The sequence below is a fragment of the Pogona vitticeps genome, chromosome Z (genome assembly GCF_051106095.1).
Source record: "Pogona vitticeps strain Pit_001003342236 chromosome Z, PviZW2.1, whole genome shotgun sequence".
NCBI lineage: Eukaryota > Metazoa > Chordata > Lepidosauria > Squamata > Agamidae > Pogona > Pogona vitticeps.
The window spans coordinates 1,109,951-1,130,114 of record NC_135799.1 but is presented as its reverse complement, the minus strand read 5'-3'; the positions used below and the strand labels follow the sequence as shown (position 1 = coordinate 1,130,114).

Here is a 20,164-nt window from a genome sequence, read left to right as displayed (position 1 = left end):
CGAAAAGCCAACAAAATGTATTGAGTCAGCTTCAATACATTCCAATGGAGGAAACATTGTTTCGATTAGCGATGTTTCCTATGGGTTTTTTTCGCTTAACAACGGCAATCCGTTCCAATTGGAACGGATTAACCGGTTTCCAATGCATTCCTATGGGAAATGGTGTTTCGCATAGCGATGGTTTCACATAGCGATGTTTTTTTTGGAACGAATTAACATCGCTATGTGAGGCACCACTGTAATGGGAATGGCTATTGCATTGTGTATGTACTAGACATTTTTTTAAAAAAATAAAGTTACCTGGAGAGATGTTGTTCCCAGAAATCTCCAGCAGGAGGTCCTCGCGCAGAGATCTTAAGCCTCGATCCAGAAGATAACACGCTCTGTTGGGGTCAATACGGGGTCACCTCCTCAAAGGCCACTGGAAGCGGGAAGGAGAAAACAGTCTTACTGGGTGGAAAAGGTCCCACAACGTCCCAACTCGGTTTGTTTAAAAGGTTTGAAAATAACAGGCATTCTCTGAAGTTCAGCTTCAGTAACCTGAATCGCATGTCCAATTTTCTGACAAACAGGTCAGCTGCCACAATTACATCTGGCTGATTTTGAAACACTGGGCCAGTAGAAACGAGGAGTAATTCTATTCAAGGTCCTTTGGAGGCGAAGGTGGCCAGAAAAAGCAGCATCACTGGGGAGGAAGGATTTAGGAAGTCTCCTTCATAGCCCCCCTTTTTCTCCTGGTCAGAGGGCCTCAGGCCGCCCACAATGTTAGAAACAGTCCTATGGGTTTTAAAAGGCAAACGGGCAGAAGTGTGTGGAAGCGCTGGTTTAAAAAAAGGAGAAACAGCACCTCAAGTGCAAAAGCGCCACAGAGCAGACGGGCGTTGGAGAAATCAGATTTCCCGAGGCTGACCTCCCTTTCCTTCATCCTTTCCTTCATCCGGCCTAAAGGCTGACAGAAACAGGCAGCGACTCGGGTTCAGAAATGAATGACCACGGCTTCCCTTCAGCTACAGAAATCGTCCAGTCAGAATGGAAAACGAACAACTCTGGTGACCTGGAAGGGTATCTCTTCCCCAGAATAGCCTCGTTCTGTCATTTCTCTCCCCAAAAACGTGCAAGCCGGTTGCAGAAAGAGTCACTCCCCCCCCCGAAACGCACCGACTCTCACAGGCGCCGAAGCCTGGCAGACCCCGAGGGAGGTGGAAAGAACTCTTCACCCCCTCACACGAAAACACGAAAAGGCTTGTTCCGAAGAGCCTTTCCTGACACGCCTCGCCTGCCTGGTTCCTCACCTGTCCTGTCAGGATCTCAAGTCCTCCACACACACACACACCCCAGGCTGGACACTGCCCGGGCCCCCCCCCCCCATCCACCCACCGGACGTGTTTGGGGGGGGGATTTGCCACCTGGGTTCCTTCTCTCTTTTTTTAAAGGGAAATGACTTGGAGGAGAAGAAGGAGAAGGCGGGGGGGGGAAGAGACTCGCCTTTTTGGCCTTCCTGGCTGGCAGAGCGGGAGGGAGGCCCTTTTGTGGGTGTGTGTGTGTGTGGGGGTGTCCCTTGCACAGACTGACCGGGGGGGGGCACCACCACCACCACCTCCCCTTTTGCAAGGAGGAAGGCTCCCGGCCATCTCTCGACTTCCTCAGAGAGAGAGAGAGAGAGAGACGGACCTTCCTTCCTTTCCTTCCTTCCTTCCTTCCCCCCCTCCTCGCCCCCCCCCGTCCAGGCCAGGCTCTTCCTTGAAGGGACGTTTTAGGCCTCCCGCCCCTCCTCGAAAGACGCCTTGCCCGCGATCCTGAAACCTCTTGGGGGAAACTCAGACCCCCCCACCCCCCCACCCCCAACTCTCCCAGGGACACACGGGGGGGGGGGATTTTTCTACTTACGAGAAAGGCCACTAAAACTCCCCCAACCGCCTTCTCTGAGGGGGGGGAGACCTTCTGGCCGCCTTCTCAACTGCGCAGGCGCCACAGCCCCTCCCCCCCACTGGCTAAACCAACCCCCCCTCTGTGGGGAAGAGGAGCGCATGCGCAGGAGGTAGAGCGAGCCAGGGAGGGGATCTCGCGCTTGCGCAGAGACGAGCTGTGGGTGGAGCCTGGAGGGCAGCCTGTCAGTCAATCGAGGGGGAAGAAAGGGGGTGGGGAAACCGGGGGTTCTTGCCCAGCCAGCCTTCCAGAGGGAGGGGCTTCTGCCCGGAGACAGGTGACCCGGAAGGAGCAGGAGGAGGAGGGAGCTCTCATTGGGTCTCCCTTGTCTTCTGGGCGGAGCCAGAACCTCTCCCTTTGAGTCACCGGGTTGCCAGGCAACCCCCCTCATAGACGCCATAATAGACGCCCCGGAGGCTTCCACCCAGCAACAGGTGACGTGCAGGAGGAGCGAGTTCTCATTGGGTTCTCATTGGGGGGGGACTTCCATGGAGGGGGTGACTTCTCCACCACCACCTGAGGCTTCCCCAAATCTTCCTCTTGGAGGGTCGCCCCAACCCCTTTTTGGGTAACAGGGAGTATTATTTATTTATTTTTTTATTTATTCAATTTATATCCCGCCTATCTAGTCGATTAAGACCACTCTGTTAGCTAGTTTCCTGGTTTCATGAAAGAGGCTGAAGCAAATAGGGACCCACCATTTTGGGGTGTGTGCTAAGGAGGCCGACCTCCTTCCTACAGTCATGGCAAAGCGAGCTCGTTTCCTTTCTTCTGCAGAAGCCCCTTTGGGACCAGACTGGGTCCCCCCTCCCCCTTGGAAGGCCAGGTCGAGCCCCCTCCCCGCCCGGGTGGAAAGCCCCCTGTCCCAGTCCAGACACACACACCCTCGATCGATCGATCTGGGGAAGCTTCTCCGTCCTCCAGGTGAGGTTCTCGGGGCCTTGTCCTGATTCAGTGGAGAAGACACCCAGTGGCCAGACCTCAACTGCCCGATCCACACAGCACACAACACACATACACACCGTAAAGTTTCCTGAGCCAAACAGGACAGGCAGGGCCGACGAGGACCGTGAAGGAAGAGAGACGGTCAAAGTTTTGAGACTGCCATGCGGTTGGGATTTATTAACGAAAAGAGATGGAATTAACGAGGACTAATTGAAGAGTCTGGCTGTTGGGGAGGGAGATGATGGAAGAAGCTGATGGAACAACCATTTCTCTCCTCGTCTCTATCCCTTTTATTGCCTCTTTGATTGACTGAGAACCATAGATTTTTGGTTTCAAGGAGTACAACAGACGACGGAACTGATGCCGGGTGAAAGTCCTTGGAAGAGTGGGAATATAGCCACGTGGCAGCGACAGCCAGCAATGGATTTTACACACAGCTGGGTGAGAACAAAATGTTCTCTTTGTTAACACACTTACAGCCAAATAGTGCTTTTTTACTTTGTATATATATTTTAAATAGTTTAAATACTTTTGCATGTTTGTTGTGGGTTTTTCAGGCTCATTGGCCCTGTTCTGAAGGTTCTTCTTCCTAACGTTGCGCCAGTCTCTGTGGCCGGCATCTTCAGAGGACAGGAGTCGGAATTGCACCAGAGCGAAGAGTTTTGATTCCTGTCCTCTGAAGATGCCGGCCACAGAGACTGGTGAAATGTTCTTGGACTTCCGCTCCCAGAAATCCTGGCCAGCAGAGGGGGTGGTGAAGGCTTCTGGGAGTTGCAGTTACCCTTCACAGCCCTGACCATGGCTTTGTGTCTGGGGGAGGAGTGGTCATTTGACAAAAAGGGGAGTCAGATTCTGGGATGTTCCCTCACATGGTGTCACTCTGTGAATGGCAGTGGTGCTGGGGCGGGGGGGGGGACTCCTGTTCAACCCCCTCGACCCTCAGCCTGTGGAGTGTTTCAGGTTTCCATTAATTCCCCATACCATTTCACAGAGGTATGAAAACCCGGAAAGAGGCTATCCAGAAGAATGTGATGGTCCGACACCCCCCGTGTGATGATGACACACAACTTCTGTCTGCTTTTTAAGACCTTCCAGGAGGCCCTTCGCTCAGCCTCTCTGGTCCCCAAGGTCTGGCCATCCAGCTGACCACCATCCCCTGCGCCAATGAAAACAGCAAGACATAAACAAGCAAAGAGGAGAAAGGCAGGATAAAAGTAATTTTCATTGAAAGAATGACTGAATTTCCTGCCTCTAAGAAAGTCTCTTCCTGGAAACCAAGAGGAGATTCAGACAATTTTCTGAGAATATTTTTTAACCAAAATCATCATCAGCAAACCTCACACAAGACTACACACACAGAGAGAGAGAGAATTTTCCCAGTGTAGGAAATGTGCAGCCCCTTTCCCCAGGGGCTCTCCTGCCCCCATTGCTCTGGGTGGGTAGGAAGGGGGTGGGGGGGTGTTGAGGGTCTGGGTTCAGGGCAGGGCCTGGTTCGCGTTCCAGGAACTTCCCTCCGTTGCAGGCTGCCATAGAAATGAAGTATCATCCTTATCTGCCACATCCCTCCCTCCCAGCCGACCCCCTATCTACTACCCCCGCCAAGCCCCATTTCTCTGTGGACCCCTCCTATAGTCCCCCATCCCCTACTCCCACCCCTTTGCAGCCCCCTCCTCTTTTTCCCCTCAAAAAGGACCCCTTCCCCAAATCTTTCCAACAAAAGTGGTTTTGGGGGGGTTGCGTCCAGACTTTGGTTGGAGAAGGTGGGGGGGAGGAGGAGGAACAACCACCAAAGGGGGGGAGGGAGAGGCCAGCCTGAGGGGACTCTGCAAGGAACACACACAGAAAGGGGGTGTCGCGGGTACCCCAGTCAGCACCTGTCTGTCAACAGGGAACCTTGGCAGGAGAGCCAATGAGGAGGACGGAAGGCGGGAGCAGGAGAGAAGAAAGGGGGGCACAAAAGGAGGGGTCTGGACAGAGAGAGAGAGAGAGAGAGAGAGAGAGAGTTTCAAAGGGGGATTGATTGATTGAGGGAATGAGAGATCAGAGCCTGGGAAATATATTGAAGTCATAGAAGGAGTTAAATACATACAGTGGTGACTCGCTAGACGATGATAATCCTTTCCACTGAAATCGCTGTTTAGCGAAATCGTCGCCTAGCGAAAATCGGTTTGCGGAGCAGGGAGCAAAGATCGTCCAGTGGAATTCCCCCCCCATAGGAATTGCTGTTTCGCGAATTGCGATCGCAAAAAGTCATAGCATAGGCATCCTTCAGTCTCGAGACACTATGGTAACATGCTCTGAATCGAGGAGTGTCCTCTCCAGAGCATGAATCCCGGGTAGGGTAATATGGAGGAGCAGCAGATCCCCCCTCTCCACATTGCTGAAATGATCCAATGGAAAGGCAAGAGCCAATAGAGGACTCCAGCTCCGGGTTTTGCCTCAAGGTTAACCCCTGAAGCCTTTTCCATGAGTGGATAAAGCCACAAGGCAGTGGAGGCTTGAAATCGGAGTTTTCCTTCTCCGAGATGGGCTGCCTTCCAAGGCTGACGAGCCCCACCTCCCCGGCCGGCTCTTTAATAGTGCAGAAGTATGATCTGATCCTTAAAACTTTCCTGACTCCCCGGCTCATTGGATTTCCTATTTACCCTATTAAGGCTAGATATAAAATTTGCGGTCCTGGGACACGCGCTTTTAAATCAGGAAGTCCCACTCCTAGGCCCCCCCCCCAGGCCATGTGCTCAGGAGACAAAAAGAAAGCCCAGGAAAAAAACCCAAAAAGTCAATGCCTAGCGAAGACCCGGTCCTGCGAGGCACCCCTGGGCTCAGGGACCTCCCTGGGATTTGCTGCCTTCATTCCCAGCCAGCCCCTCCACCCCTCCCTGATGGAGGAACGGAAGGCGGTTCTTCACGGGTCTGTCCCTGAATCGATTTGAGGTTGAAGTGAGAGCATCTCGGGGGGGGGGGAGGGAGGTTGATGATGATGATGATGAGGAGGAGGAGGAGGAGGAGGAAGCAGCCTGCCTCTTTTGTGAGGAACCGGAAAGAAAACAAAGGCGTCAAAGACGGAGTCGCCACGGGGGGGGGGGCTGAGGGGGGGCGCCTTGGTCGGGAGGGGGGGTCCTGAGTTCCCGCCTCTCTTTCCCCCCCACAAGCCCCACGAAAGATCCCCCCTCCCGCCGAAGATTCCACGGAAAGGCCCCTCCTGCGCCCCCCCCGACCGAGTATTTTCCTCCCCTCTTTCTCTCCTGCCCCCCCAAAAAGGCCCCCAAATCGCCCCCCCACCTCCGTTGGGATCCTCAGGCGGGAAAGAGGTCGGGAGGGGGGAGGGGCGAGGGAGGAAAAGTGGGGGGAGGGGGGGAGGGAGGGGCCCCTCCTGCTCTCCCCCTCCTCTACCACTTTCGCAGCTCTACGTTCTCTCCCTTCCCCAGGATGGAGACTGAAAGTTACCGAATCTCAGCGGCGATTGGTTGGGAGGGAAGGGAGGGGGGGGGAGAACGTAGAGCTACGAAAGCCGGAGAGGAGGGGCTGCGTCCCCCCCCACCGGAACCGGAAGTGGAGGCCGTGCCCCCTCCCTCCCCCCATTTCCTCTCTCGCTGTTTCTTTCCGGCCTCTTTTCCCGCTTCAGGATCCGGACGGAGGTGGGGGGGCAATTTGGGGGCCTTTATTTTTTTGCGGGGGAGGGAGGAGGCACGAGAACAGTGGGGGTGGGGTGGGGGTCCCTAGAAGGGGGGGCCGGACCACCACATTCTTCTGCCTAGACTCTTGCCGGTTTTTCATGCCTCTGTGAAATAGTACGGGGAATTAAGGGAAACCTGAAACACTCCACAGGCTGAGGGTTGGGGGGGTTGAATAGGAATCTCCCCCCCCAGCACCCCTGCCGTTCACAGAGCGACACCACGTGAGGGAACATCCCAGAATCTGACTCCCTTTTTTTCGTCAAGTGACCACTCCTCCCCCAGACGTAAAGCCATGGTCAGGGCTGTGAAGGGCAAAGAGCAGAAGAGGGTCTCCTGCAGAGTCCAGGGGTGCCCAACTTCGGGCCTCCAGATGTTCTTGGACTGCAACTCCCAGAAGCCTTCACTTCTGCCTCTGCTGGCCAGGATTTCTGGGAGCGGAAGTACCAAGAACATCCGGAAGCCCAAGGTTGGGGGGGACCCCCTGCTGTTAGACCCTCTGGACGGCTGCCTTGTGTGTGGCCACCCTTGAGACGCCCTTTGCTCTGTCTGGCTCAGCCTCCTTTTTCCAGCTGGCAAGGCGGGCACGAGATTGTGCAGCAGTTTTGGGCTATTTCCTGGCTTTTGGAATCGTGGGCATAGAAGCACACAATCTCCACACACACACACACACACACACACACACACACACACACAATCATAAACTGGAGGGTATTTTTTGAAGAATTGAATTCTCCAGATTGTCAGAAAGACAAAGGCTTCTATGCTAAGGGAAAGCTTTTAGTTTTGTCCATCTGAGAGAGGCTCCAGAATGATTTGTGTTTTTTTTCTTTTCTCCCAAGGACGAGGTGAGGTTCAGCTGATGCTCTCCCGACTTTTCTCTGGACGAAAAAGAAACCCAAAGCCTCCCTTAAAGCAGGTAAGAGCTCTTTCATTCTTTGAGATCAGATGCGACACTGTATTTGTTTATTCATTAAACAATAACTCTATGATTAGCAGGATGCGAGACGTTTTAAAGCTTAGATCAGTATTTCAGAGAATTTTAGCCCAATTGCAGGAAGCATCTGGAGCATTTCGAGAACGCCTTCTACCAGACCTTCCATGGTGCCTGGTGAGGGCCAGAGGGGCCACCGAGATGGGGCGTGAGAGTGCAAAGGACTGAATTGGTGTGAAATGTCAGGATTTGAACTGTTCTCCCCCAAGTTCTTCAGTCCTGGTGGAACAGAACTCTCAAACAAATAGTTCCTTTCATTCGTCCATTTCCAAACATACAGACAGAGAGAGAGAGACCAACTGGCAGCCTCTCTGTCTCTGAGGAAATGGGAGCTCTCAGAGCAGTTGAGTTCAGGATGGCATAAGCTCTCAAACTGAAGCAAATGGTGCATGTCTTCCTCCTCGTTTATATCCACATCAGCACCCGACAAATTACATTACATTGTTCTCTTACACCTTCCATCGTCTGCTGATACAGGATGACTTCCCAGTTTTCTTGGTTAGTTGCACCTGCCATGCTAAGTCTGTTTCAGTTAACAAATTTGGACCCCATGACAGTATCAAAATGGTGGTGCTGTCAGTGAGATTCCAACTCTGGACAGCCTGGCATGCCCCCACCCCCATTTCTCCTTTCCTCTTTTGGGATCGAAGAGGGTGAAGTGACTCCTGCATGTCGGGATTGTTGGAGAGGGAAAGATGGAGGAGTGCCTTCTTCTTCTTCTGGCTTCTCTGCAAGAGTAGACCTTTTTTTCAATCCATGGAGTCTTTTTGGTCAGTTCCAGTTGACTAATTGACTGATTTGGGGAGCATCCGTTACAGTTTTTGCAGGACTGATGCTGTCCCAGAAGAACACCCGCCAACCTTCTTCCTGTATCTCTTTGGCCTCTTCCTGCGACGACCAAGGCAGGGTCTCCCCTGGCCGGGCGCGGAGCCTCAGCTGCCCTTGAAAGGAAGGGAAGGGAAAGCCGGAGACCCAAGGAGGAGGGAGGGGTGCGGTCTCTTCCTCAAGAAGGGCTCCTGCCGGGAGGTTCTCACACGGAAAAGGGAAGCTTTGCACAGCCTCTGGAAAGAAACAGGAGGTGGGGAGATTGCAGGGTGCGGGTGCGGGCGTTTGTGCATTTATCAGGCCCCAGGCATGGATTTTAGAGAAGGTGCCACTTTAAGCAAGTGATAGATGGAGCACGTACATACACACACATACAGATATACACACATACAAACGTACATACATAAATGTGGGTTGAGGATTACTCTCCCAAGGTTCCCACAGGTTTTTTTTTAAAAATTGCCAAGATCTTTGTCCATCCTTTCCCCAGAACTTATTGAATCTCTTGCAGAAACATCATTGAAATAATGTTTGAGGATGATGGTCTTTGGTCATAAGGAGAGGACATCGAGGGAAAATGTTTCCATTTTGAATCCCAATGTCAGATGAAGGGGTGAAAGATATACGGAGACAGAGATTATAGGATCCGATGAACCTCCATTATTGAAAAGAAAATCACAAAGAGAAAATAAAGAGAGGATACAAATTACAATACACACCATCCCATCAGCTGAAATTAACCCACGCTACTCACGTCCACCTTTCTCCACCTCTTGCCACCTTTCCCTTAGGGACTTGGTTGGGGTCAGGATGATGGTTATTTTTGCATTTTTAGCACCCTATTTCTCTCCAAAAGCACATGGCGCTTACTAGTTTTCAATATCCCTCTTCTGATTTTTATTTCACTGGTCCATTGTCATCAGTGGCCACATTCCACATTTTTCTATACCGTTCCTCAAGGTTAATTTGATAATCGCTTTTCCTGTTCCTTGCAAAGATGAGCCTTGCCATAGGCACCATTTAATAGCTAATTCCTTTTCTTCTTTCTTCCCTTGGTTATTAACCATATTCAATAAGGCAATCATGGATTCAATCGAGTTTTTTCCCTAATCTCCTATAAAACACCTCCAGCACAGAGATGATGCATTATTATTTAATATATTCAATGCCACCGGAGTTAAGTGCCATCTCCATTTTACTCTATAGCAATTTTCTTTTACCCTTATGCTTCCTAATTCTGTTATTACTGCGAAGAGTGAGATTCGCAGCTTGGGGATCTATCTGGACCAGGCGCTCACCATGGAAACACAGGTGGCGTTTGTGGTCCGCTCCACCTATTTCCATCTTTGACAGATTACCCTATCTTTATGTCGAGATTAGACCACTGTAATGCTCTCTACGTGGGGCTACCTTTGAGATTGATGCGGAAACTCCGAATGGCACGGAATGCGGTGGCCAGACTTCTTAGTGGGTTGAGGAAACACCAACACATCACTCCCACCCTGGCCGCCTTGCACTGGCTGCCCGTTTGGTTCCACGTTGGTTTCAAAGTGTTAATGATTACATACAAAGCCCTAAATTTTAATTTTTTTATTATAATTGTATACATGTTCCTGTTAGCCGCTCAGAGTGGTATAGATTTACCAGATGAGCGGCATATAAATCAAATAAATAAATAAATAAATAAATGGTTTAGTACCTCGATACTTGGCCGGACACCTCCTCCCACCTAGCTCTACTCGTATCACCCGTTCTAGTCAGGAGGGGCGCCTGAGGAGCCTAACGTCGAGGGAGGTCCAGAAAGAAAGGACGAGACACCAGGCCTTCTCGGCAGTGGCCCCTCAGCTTTGGAACAGCTTGCCATCAGAGATCCCTTTGGCCCCCTCGCTGGGCATTTTTAAAAACCAAGACCTGGTTATTCAGACAGGCCTTCCCTCCGGGCACTATTTAAATTTCTTTTTATTCTCTCCATCTTAAATTACTATCTATGTGTTGTTAATTGCTAATTTATTTCTATTGTTTTACTTTGTGTTCTGTGAGCCGCTCAGAGTAGACTATGTCTAGATGGGTGGCATAGAAATTCAATAAATAAATACGTAAATAAATAATAAAATAAATATTCCATGTTTTACTCCAATCTTTCCCTTCAGATTCTTTAACCATGTCTTCCTTTTAACACCTGGGGGTTTATATCCTGCCTCTTCTCTCGGTTTGCACATTTCACTTACAATCTCCTTTCTATTTTTCATTGCTTCTAACTTCAGTCTTTTTTTTCAATAGTTTCCTCAAATTTCACATTTTTTCTACTTTCTTCCTTTTCCATTCTTTTGCCCATTTTCCTAACTAAACTATTTTTAGTCATGAAATCCTCCCTTCTCCCACCAGCTTCCCTATTTGATTGCTATCTTGTATCCGTTTCATCCAATCTTTTATACACCCATTTAAGAATTTATGGAAAATGTCTCAACCACTTTGGTCAGAGGGGTTAATCATCACTTGCCATTCTTTTAACTACATGCCAGTAATCTTTATTGGTAACATCCAGAATAGGAAATTTAATTTAAGGATCTGTTTCCTTTTAAGTAATGCAACAGCTTGGGCCCAGGCTCCCTGAAGGACGGTATCTCCCTATATGCGCCATCTCGGGGATTAAGATCAGGAGAGGGGGCCCTCCTCTCAGCCCCATTGCCAGGCCAAGGACAGCTGATGGGGACATGGGAGAGGAGGGCCTTCTCGGTGGCAGCCCTCAGGCCATGGCACGCTCTCCCTCGGGAGATCAGGAAAGGAACCTTCCCTGTTTATCTTTCTGAAAAAAGCTAAAGACCCATCTCTTCAGGCATGCTTTTAACAATTATAAATCCCTGCACCCCATTTAAGAAGATAATACTAATTTTTCCTATTTTAATATTTTAATTATATTTTAAATCATATATTTATTTATTTATTTATTTATTTATTTATTTATTTATTTATTTATTTATTTGATTCGATTCGATTCGATTCGATTCGATTTGTACCCCGCCTATCTGGTCTACTCGACCACTCTAGGCGGCTTCCAGTATAGGATAATACAATAAAACACAAAAACATTACATAATCATTTGATACAGTTAAAATAAAATTGAGTGAGAATAAAATAAGAAGGAATAGATAATAAATGAGGTATTGACTGGAGGGAAGGCCTGGATGTACAACCATATTTTTAATTGGGTTTTAAAGATTCCCAGCATAGGGGACGCACGAATCTCTGAAGGGATGTTGTTCCAGAGGCGAGGAGCCACCGCCGAGAAGGCCCGGTTTCGTGTCTTTTCCTTCCAGGCCTCTCTCAGTGTCAGGCTCCTCAGCCTCACCTCCTGACTCATGCGGGTGATCCGCGTAGACCTTGGTGGGAGCAGGCGTTCCACCAAATATTGAGGTCCTAAACCGTTTAGGGCCTTGCAAGTAAAGCATTAAGACTTTGAAGTCGACGCGGAAACGAATGGGCAGCCAATGCAATGCAGCCAGAGTTGGAGAAATATGTTGGTATTTTCTCACTCCAGTGAGGAGTCTGGCCGCCGCATTCTGCACCACCTGAAGTTTCCGCATCAGCCTCAAAGGCAGCCCCACATAAAGCACGTTACAGTGGTCTAATCTTAAAATTACGAGCGCATGCACCAAGGTAGTGAGTGCCCCCATGTTGATATAGGGCCGCAGCTGAGCGATCCGCCACAGATGGAAAAAGGCGGTGCAGACTACCGATGCCACCTGCGTTTCAATGGTGAGTGTCAGGTCCAGATGTACGCCCAGGCTGCGGACCCCACTTTTCGTGGCCAGGGTCACCCCCACAAATGTAAGAGAGTCACTAAAGCTGCCAACCACAGGGCCACCCACCCTCAGAACCTCCGTCTTGTCCGGATTCAGCCTCAGCCCATTTTCCTGCATCCATTTCAGTACGGCTCCCAGGCAGCGCTGTAGGGACAGGACGGCATCACCTGCAGTTGGTGAAAAGGAAATATATAGCTGGGTGTCATCAGCATATTGATGACACGAAGCCCCACAGACCCCTGATGACCCCTCCCAGCGGCCTAATGTAGATGTTAAACAGCATTGGGGAGATAATCGAACCCCACAATTGAGACTCCACGGGGCCGAGACCCTCTCCCCAAGTTGCACTCTCTGGGGACGGTCCCCCAAGAAGGAACGGAACCAGGCGAGTGCCAAGCCACCAATTCCCAACTCGGAGAGCCTACCCAGGAGGATAGTGTGGTCGACCGTATCAAAGGCCGCTGAGATGTCGAGGAGGACCAGCAGAGACATTTTATCCCTGTCGGCCTCCCTCAACAGGTCATCACACAGGGCAACCAATGCCGTCTCTGTACCGTGGTGCGGCCTGAAGCCCGACTGGAATGGATCCAGGGCATCTGTTTCATCCAAGTGAGCCTGAAGCTGATCAGCCACCACCCTCTCGACCACTTTGCTCATGAAAGAAACATTGGCGACGGCCCTGTAGTTGCCAATTTCGTCCAATAATTTGTATTCTAATATTTAACCTACAGTGTTTTTAACTGTGTGACTTAATGTTCTGAGCTGCTTTGGGTCCCTTCTTGGGAGAAATGCGGTGTATACATTAAGATAACAATAACAACAACATAAATAATAATAGTAACAGTAATAAACTGTGGAATTCCAGCCTGGTGTGTAAGCTTTGGAGACCTCCAGAGCTGTTCATCAGCCTCAGTAGTGCTTATGTCGGAGTGGCACAGTTTTTTTAGCAGCGCCTGTTGCTGAAGCTCCTTGTTTCACTCCCAGCAGTCAAGAAAATCAGTCAGAGAGACTAGACTTCTAGCAACTAAGTCTATTGCCATTTATAAACAGCAGCAACGGCGTAAAAGTCCACAACCCTCTCCATGAGCCAAGAGAAAGAAGTCATGACCCAGTGGCCATATAGACTATCCCACACTGTCCAGTCGGTGGTCAGAGACCTGACATCATCATCTTCACCCTTAAGTTGTGTATTCCAGTGTCCTTGTTGGACACACCTGCTGACACTGTGTACATGGTCTCTGTACCGAATGTTCATGGCTGTAAAATTCAGGTTCTGTTGTATTTGGCTTATTTTATATAACCTGACAGTCTGAATGTGGGATATTGTACTTCTGTAGCCACAATTTTTTAAAAATATGATCCAGTGTGTTGCCAGCAGGAGAAAAAGTTGCCAGGCTCCCCATAGGAAAAGGCAGCCTGAATATTAGGAGCAGGACTGGGAGCAGTGAAGATGGTCTACCCAGGACACCCTCTCTTCTGCTCCCTGCCATCCACACTTGCTGAAAAACAGCCCTGACCTTTGCCTTCAGTTTGGAAGAGAAGCGGTGGATTGTCGCACTGTCAGCTTCTGGGATTTCCTCTTGTGGGATTTCGCTCTGTGAACGGTAGTGGTGCTGGGTGAGTCCTGCTCCACCTCTTCACCTCTTGGCCTCTGGAGTGTCTCTGGGTTCCATGGTTTCCCCTGCTATTTCACACCGTTACAAGACGGGGGATACCTTGGTCAGAAGTACTAGGAGCGAGAAGGACCTTGGAATCGTTTTAGATCACGTCAAAGATGAGCCAAAAGTGTGATGTGGCTGCAAAAAAGGCCAGTGCTATTTAGGCTGCATTAAGAGAGGGAGAGACTCCAAATCCCATGAGGTGCTAGTTCCCCACTCCTTGGTCAACCTAATCCTCCTAGTTTCTGGTATTAATACCAGTACTTTTTATTAATCCTTGCTTTTTCATCACTATTTCAAAATCTGTTAATTATGTTTTGCCAGTCTGTCAAATCTTCCTTTATTGGTTTCATCCTAAAGAAAAAATAATTTTAGGTAGTAACCCTGTGTTACACATTACATAGTACATCAAATTAGGCTTTCCTTACTACGCTCTCTTACGAATTATTCTCCATATTTCCGTCATATCTTTCTCCGTTTTGTCTAATATATGTTTATGTTGTAAAATGTCAAGAACACTTTTGATATGTGGACACAAAGAAAATCCTTGGTGGAAGCGTAGATGTTCCCCCTCTGGAGGGAATGAGAAGAGAGCTGACAGAAACTCCGTGCTTTGTCTTTCTCTCTGGATGCAAAACCCTATGACAGGCAAACGTAATTATAAAAATACTTTGTATTTAAACATCTAATTTAAGGAAGTACAAAGATTGATACTATGGTGTAAAGAAAATCATCTCACACTTAACATCAAAAAAACTAAAGAACTCATAATTGATTTTAGGAGGAAGAGAAATGTACATTTACCACTGTACATAAACGGTGAGGAAGTGGAGAGAGTTGGTAGTTTTAAATTTCTGGGTACTTACATCTCAGAGGACCTCTCATGGACTATAAATGCCAACATGCTAATAAAGAAGGCACAGAAGAGGCTGTATTTCCTGAGAATGCTCGGGAAGTTAAATTTATCACAGCATTTACTTCTGTCCTACTACCGTAGCACCATTGAGAGTGTCCTAACCTATGGCATTCTGGCATGGTTTGGGAGTAGCTCTGTAGCGGACAAAAAAGCTCTACAGAGAACCATTAAAACTGCCCAGAATATCATCGGGCTCCAGCTACCAACCCTGGATGACATCTTCACATCCCGCTGTCTGAGGAAGTCACACAGCATCCTGAGAGACTCTTCCCATCCTGCTTATAACTTTTTTGAACTGTTACCGTCTGGCAGAAGATATAGAACAATTAAGACTCGGACCACACGTTTTCTAAATAGCTTTTATCCTAGAGCTATAATTGCAATTAATAATGAGCTTAAAGACCACCAGTAGTGAACAATTAGTTGGACTGTGTTACTTGGCCTGAGGTGTAGATGTTTGTATTTTTAGTGGGGGACTTCTAGTGGGTGGGGAGTGTTTGGGGAATGTTATGTGTGTGCATGTGTCTGGTCTCTGGATGTCTGTGAATTTCGTTGTATGGTATACTGTGTATATACTTACAATGACAATAAATTATATTATTATTATTATTATTATTATTATTATTATTATTATTATTATTATTATTATTATTATTATTATTATTATTATTATTATTATTAAATAGCTTAACTTCAGCATAACAGTGTGTACAGAACATATAATGACTTTTTTGCTCACGATCCCACTGTCAGCCTGACCGCCCTTAAGCAAAGGTGCAGCAACGAATGCTCTTACCTGAGCTGCTTTCATACAAACTTCAGCCCCCAGAATCCCAGGCGCCTACCCGTGGCTACGGCAGCCTCAAACTTTCCCAATGAATCACCTTCGGGATCTGGCTGACCTACACACACTTTGTTTCTTCGGCTTTCCTATTGATTGATTGATTGATTGATTGATTGTATTTCTACCCTGCCTACCTGATCAAACGTACATTCCTATGTGAGTATGTTGAAGACCTAAATTTACTGTATTTCTCAGTGACCTGATCTGTACGAATATTTTGACATAAAATTCCTGTACGTAACCTCCACCTCCTAGCTTCTTTATAATCACATGTACTCTTAAAATCCATATTCACCAGTGTGTGATCTGCTACTTTTATTAACCCTGTGTCTGTTTTACAAACTTTAAATCACAATCACTAGATGCATACATATATAATATCTCCTAAACTAACTTTTATATGCTGATGAATAAAAAGTTTAAATATCTGGTTGCAGAACCAGAGGTTCCCTGCTGTGTCTCCCACGGATAAGGTCAGCTTGTGTGGCCCTCGGGAAAATGCAAGGTCCCAGAAACAGGGAATGGGGAACAACTTTTGAGTATTCTCTACCTAGAAACCCTCCAAAAAAGGGTAGCCATCAGTCAGAATTGACTTGATGGCCCATGTTTAATAATATTTTGGTTAATATTAATCAACTATATTTTGCCATCACTGGCCCTTTGGGAAGTATCAATTCAGGCAAGGGGAGTCCATGATGTTTTCACAATATGGCTAATTTTTCAAATGTTGCCAGTAAAGTCTTCAGGAGACATATGCCTTTCAAAGGAGTCAAAGACAGAGCAAACTCTTTGGTTTAACCTCCAGTTAGATTCTGCTCTGTGCTATATTCTCAAGACATCTTTTTTTTCTCTATCAGGTAACAAACATGATGGCCAGAATTATACAGAGTCTCTTCTTCTGTCCCTGAAAAGAGTCAAGTGTGAAGCTGGGAAGAAAAGCTTAGAAAAAACCCATGAGCTAAAGGAGAAACGGATTAAATGCCTGAAGTGTGAAGACAGCTTCAGAGCAGTGCCGCTAGTTTAGTTTGAAGAACTCATCCTGGGGAGAAATCATACAAAAACATGGAATGTGAAAAGGGTTTCAGCGAGAGAAGAAATCTGCCTTCACATCAAAGGACCCACACTGGGGAGAAACCACATAAATGCATCGAATGTGGAAAGAGCTTTAGTAACAGTGGTAACCTTAGGTTACATCAAAGGACCCACACTGGGGAGAAACCACATAAATGCATGGAATGTGGAAAGAGCTTTAGTCGCAATAGTCATCTTAGGGTACATCAAAGGACTCACACTGGGGAGAAACCACATAAATGCATGGAATGTGAAAAGAGCTTTAGTCAGAGTGGTCAGCTTAGGTTACATCAAAGGACCCACACTGGGGAGAAACCACATAAATGCATGGAATGTGGAAAGAGCTTTAGTTGGAATGGTGCCCTTAGGTCACATCAAAGGATCCACACGGGGGAGAAACCACATAAATGCATGGAATGTGGAAAGAGCTTTAGTCAGCGTGGTGCCCTTAAGTTACATCAAAGGACCCACACTCGGGAGAAACCACATAAATGCATACAATGTGGAAAGAGCTTTAGTCAGAGTGGTGACCTTAGGTCACATCAAAGGACCCACACTGGGGAGGAACCACATAAATGCATGGAATGTGGAAAGAGCTTTACTCTCAGTGGTCAGCTTAGGGTACATCAAAGAACCCACACTGGGGAGAAACCACATAAATGCATGGAATGTGGAAAGAGCTTTAGTCAGAGTGGTGCCCTTAAGTTACATCAAAGGACCCACACTGGGGAGAAACCACATAAATGCATGGAATGTGGAAAGAGCTTTACTCTCAGTGGTCAGCTTAGGGTACATCAAAGGACCCACACTGGGGAGAAACCACATAAATGCATGGAATGTGGAAAGAGCTTTACTCTCAGTGGTCAGCTTAGGGTACATCAAAGGACCCACACTGGGGAGAAACCACATAAATGCATGGAATGTGGAAAGAGCTTTAGTCAGAGTGGTGACCTGAGTAGACATCAAAGGACCCACACTGGGGAGAAACTACATAAATGCATGGAATGTGGAAAGAGCTTTACTCTCAGTGGTCAGCTTAGGGTACATCAAAGGACCCACACTGGGGAGAAACCACATAAATGCATGGAATGTGGAAAGAGCTTTAGTCAGAGTGGTGCCCTTAAGTTACATCAAAGGACCCACACTGGGGAGAAACCACATAAATGCATGGAATGTGGAAAGACATTTAGTCAGAGTGGTGACCTTAAGTTACATCAAAGGACCCACACTGGGGAGAAACCACATAAATGCATGGAATGTGGAAAGAGCTTTACTCTCAGTGGTCAGCTTAGGGTACATCAAAGGACCCACACTGGGGAGAAACCACATAAATGCATGGAATGTGGAAAGAGCTTTCTTTCAAGTGGTCAGCTTAGGGTACATCAAAGGACCCACACTGGGGAGAAACCACATAAATGCATGGAATGTGGAAAGAGCTTTAGACAGAGTGGTGCCCTTAAGTTACATCAAGGGACCCACACTGGGGAGAAACCACATAAATGCATGGAATGTGAAAAGAGCTTTAGTCAGAGTGGTCAGCTTAGGTTACATCAAAGGACCCACACTGGGGAGAAACCACATAAATGCATGTAATGTGAAAAGAGCTTTAGTCGCAGTGATGCCCTTAGGTCACATCAAAGGACCCACACTGGGGAGAAACCACATAAATGCATGGAATGTGGAAAGAGCTTTAGTCGCAGTGATGCCCTTAAGTTACATCAAAGGACCCACACTGGGGAGAAACCACATAAATGCATGGAATGTGGAAAGAGCTTTCTTTCAAGTGGTCAGCTTAGGGTACATCAAAGGACCCACACTGGGGAGAAACCACATAAATGCATGGAATGTGGAAAGAGCTTTAGTTGCAGTGATGCCCTTAGGTCACATCAAAGGACCCACACTGGGGAGAAACCACATAAATGCATGGAATGTGGAAAGAGCTTTCTTTCAAGTGATCAGCTTAGGGTACATCAAAGGACCCACACTGGGGAGAAACCACATAAATGCATGGAATGTGGAAAGAGCTTTAGTCAGAGTGGTGCCCTTAGGTCACATCAAAGGACCCATGCTGGGGAGAAACCACATAAATGCATGGAATGTTGAAAGAGCTTTCTTTCAAGTGGTCAGCTTAGGGTCCATCAAAGAACTCACAGTGTGGAGAAACCATAGAAATTTATGGAATGTGGAAAGAGCTTTATTCAGAGCTCCTGATAAGGCAGAAGGAGCTCATTCAGTTTTGTGCTGATTTCTACTGGAAAAAATAAGCAATAAAATGACGTAATGCAAAACAGAGAGAAAAGATAAGTGCAGTGCATTGTGAAGTGCCACTTTTTTACTTTCATCGTTAATTAAAAGATATCACAAAATAGATGTGGAACCTTGTGCTAAAAAAATGGAAATAAGTATATATTGTGCAATAGACGGTTTTACAAAATTAGTGTAAATAGAGAATGGGATGGATGTTCTAAGGCTAACTGATGAAAGAAAAGCAAGTAATGAAGAGAGAGAAGCTGTCCTTTGTTTTATAAGGATTTACCCTCAAAAATAATAATCGTAATTGAGTTTTAAAGAGGCTACCAATGAACCTATTCTCTCTTTTTTATGAACACACACACACGTATATATATAATGCATGAAGAACCAGGCATTTCTATGCTACTGTATTGAGAGTATACTGCTTTGTAATGGCAGGGATTGTTGGAAGGAGTGGAAATTTTGGTTTTTCAAGCTCTGCTCTCTTTGGGCCCTGGACTGCACTGGGCCGGAGGTGACCAAATCCTTTGATCCTTAACATCTGAGCTTCTCGGAGGCTGGGAAATCTAAGCCTTGGGAAGATTTGGTTTTGCTGACTTATGCAGAATAAAGGAATATAAATATTGGGAGAAATCTCACACAAAGTGTTATTAGAAAGGAATGGAGAAACATAGGTGTTTGGTTTCATGATGCCGGGTGAAATTCCTTGGAAGAACGGAAAGATAACAGTGTGGAAGTGACAGCCACCAATGGATTTTAGAAACAACTGGGAGAGAACAAAATTGTCTGTTAACAACACATTTACAGCCAAATTGTGCTTTTTTACTTTGTATATATTTCTTTTTTAACTGTAAATACTTTTGCATGTTTGTTGTGGGGTTTTTTCGACTCTTTAGCCCTTTTCTGAAGGTTGTTCTTCCTAACGTTTCGCCAGTCTCTGTGGCCGGCATCTTCAGAGGACAGGAGTCGGTATTGCACCAGTGCAAAGAGTTTTGATTCCTATCCTCTGAAGATGCTGGTTACAGAGACTGGCGAAACGATAGGAAGAACAACCTTCAGAACATGGCTAAAGGGCCCGAAAAACCCACAACAACTACCAACATGAATCTGACCCAACTCCGGGAGGCAGTGGAAGACAGGAGGGCCTGGCGTGCTCTGGTCCATGGGGTCAAGAAGAGTCGGAAACAACTTAACGACTAAACAACAACATCTACAGTATGATATATGCAGGAAATGGGGAAACCAAGAGGAGAT

At 47.3% G+C, this 20,164-nt stretch overlaps 1 protein-coding gene and 1 pseudogene across 6 annotated transcripts in view; one reads left to right on the top strand and one right to left on the bottom strand.

Annotated features, from left to right (window-relative positions):
• The window catches only part of LOC144585061 (uncharacterized), a 47,770-nt gene extending 45,643 nt beyond the window's left edge, over positions 1-2,127 (bottom strand). For 4 of the 5 annotated variants that reach the window (XM_078382513.1, XM_078382515.1, XM_078382517.1 and 1 more), the window contains exons 1-2: positions 1,888-2,083; positions 301-421 (exon numbers count right to left, since the gene is read on the bottom strand). The gene's annotated coding sequence lies outside the window, so the exon portion shown is untranslated. Of the gene's footprint in view, positions 1-300; positions 422-1,887 lie in introns of all 5 variants that reach the window. The other variant, XR_013539543.1, reaches the window with a different exon arrangement.
• A 3,529-nt stretch (positions 2,128-5,656) lies between these two features.
• Positions 5,657-18,956, top strand: LOC144585058 (uncharacterized; annotated as a pseudogene). Its single transcript, XR_013539538.1, has 3 exons — positions 5,657-5,782; positions 7,388-7,464; positions 16,444-18,956. The product of XR_013539538.1 is annotated as an uncharacterized LOC144585058 (transcript).
• Positions 18,957-20,164: the final 1,208 nt, after the last annotated feature.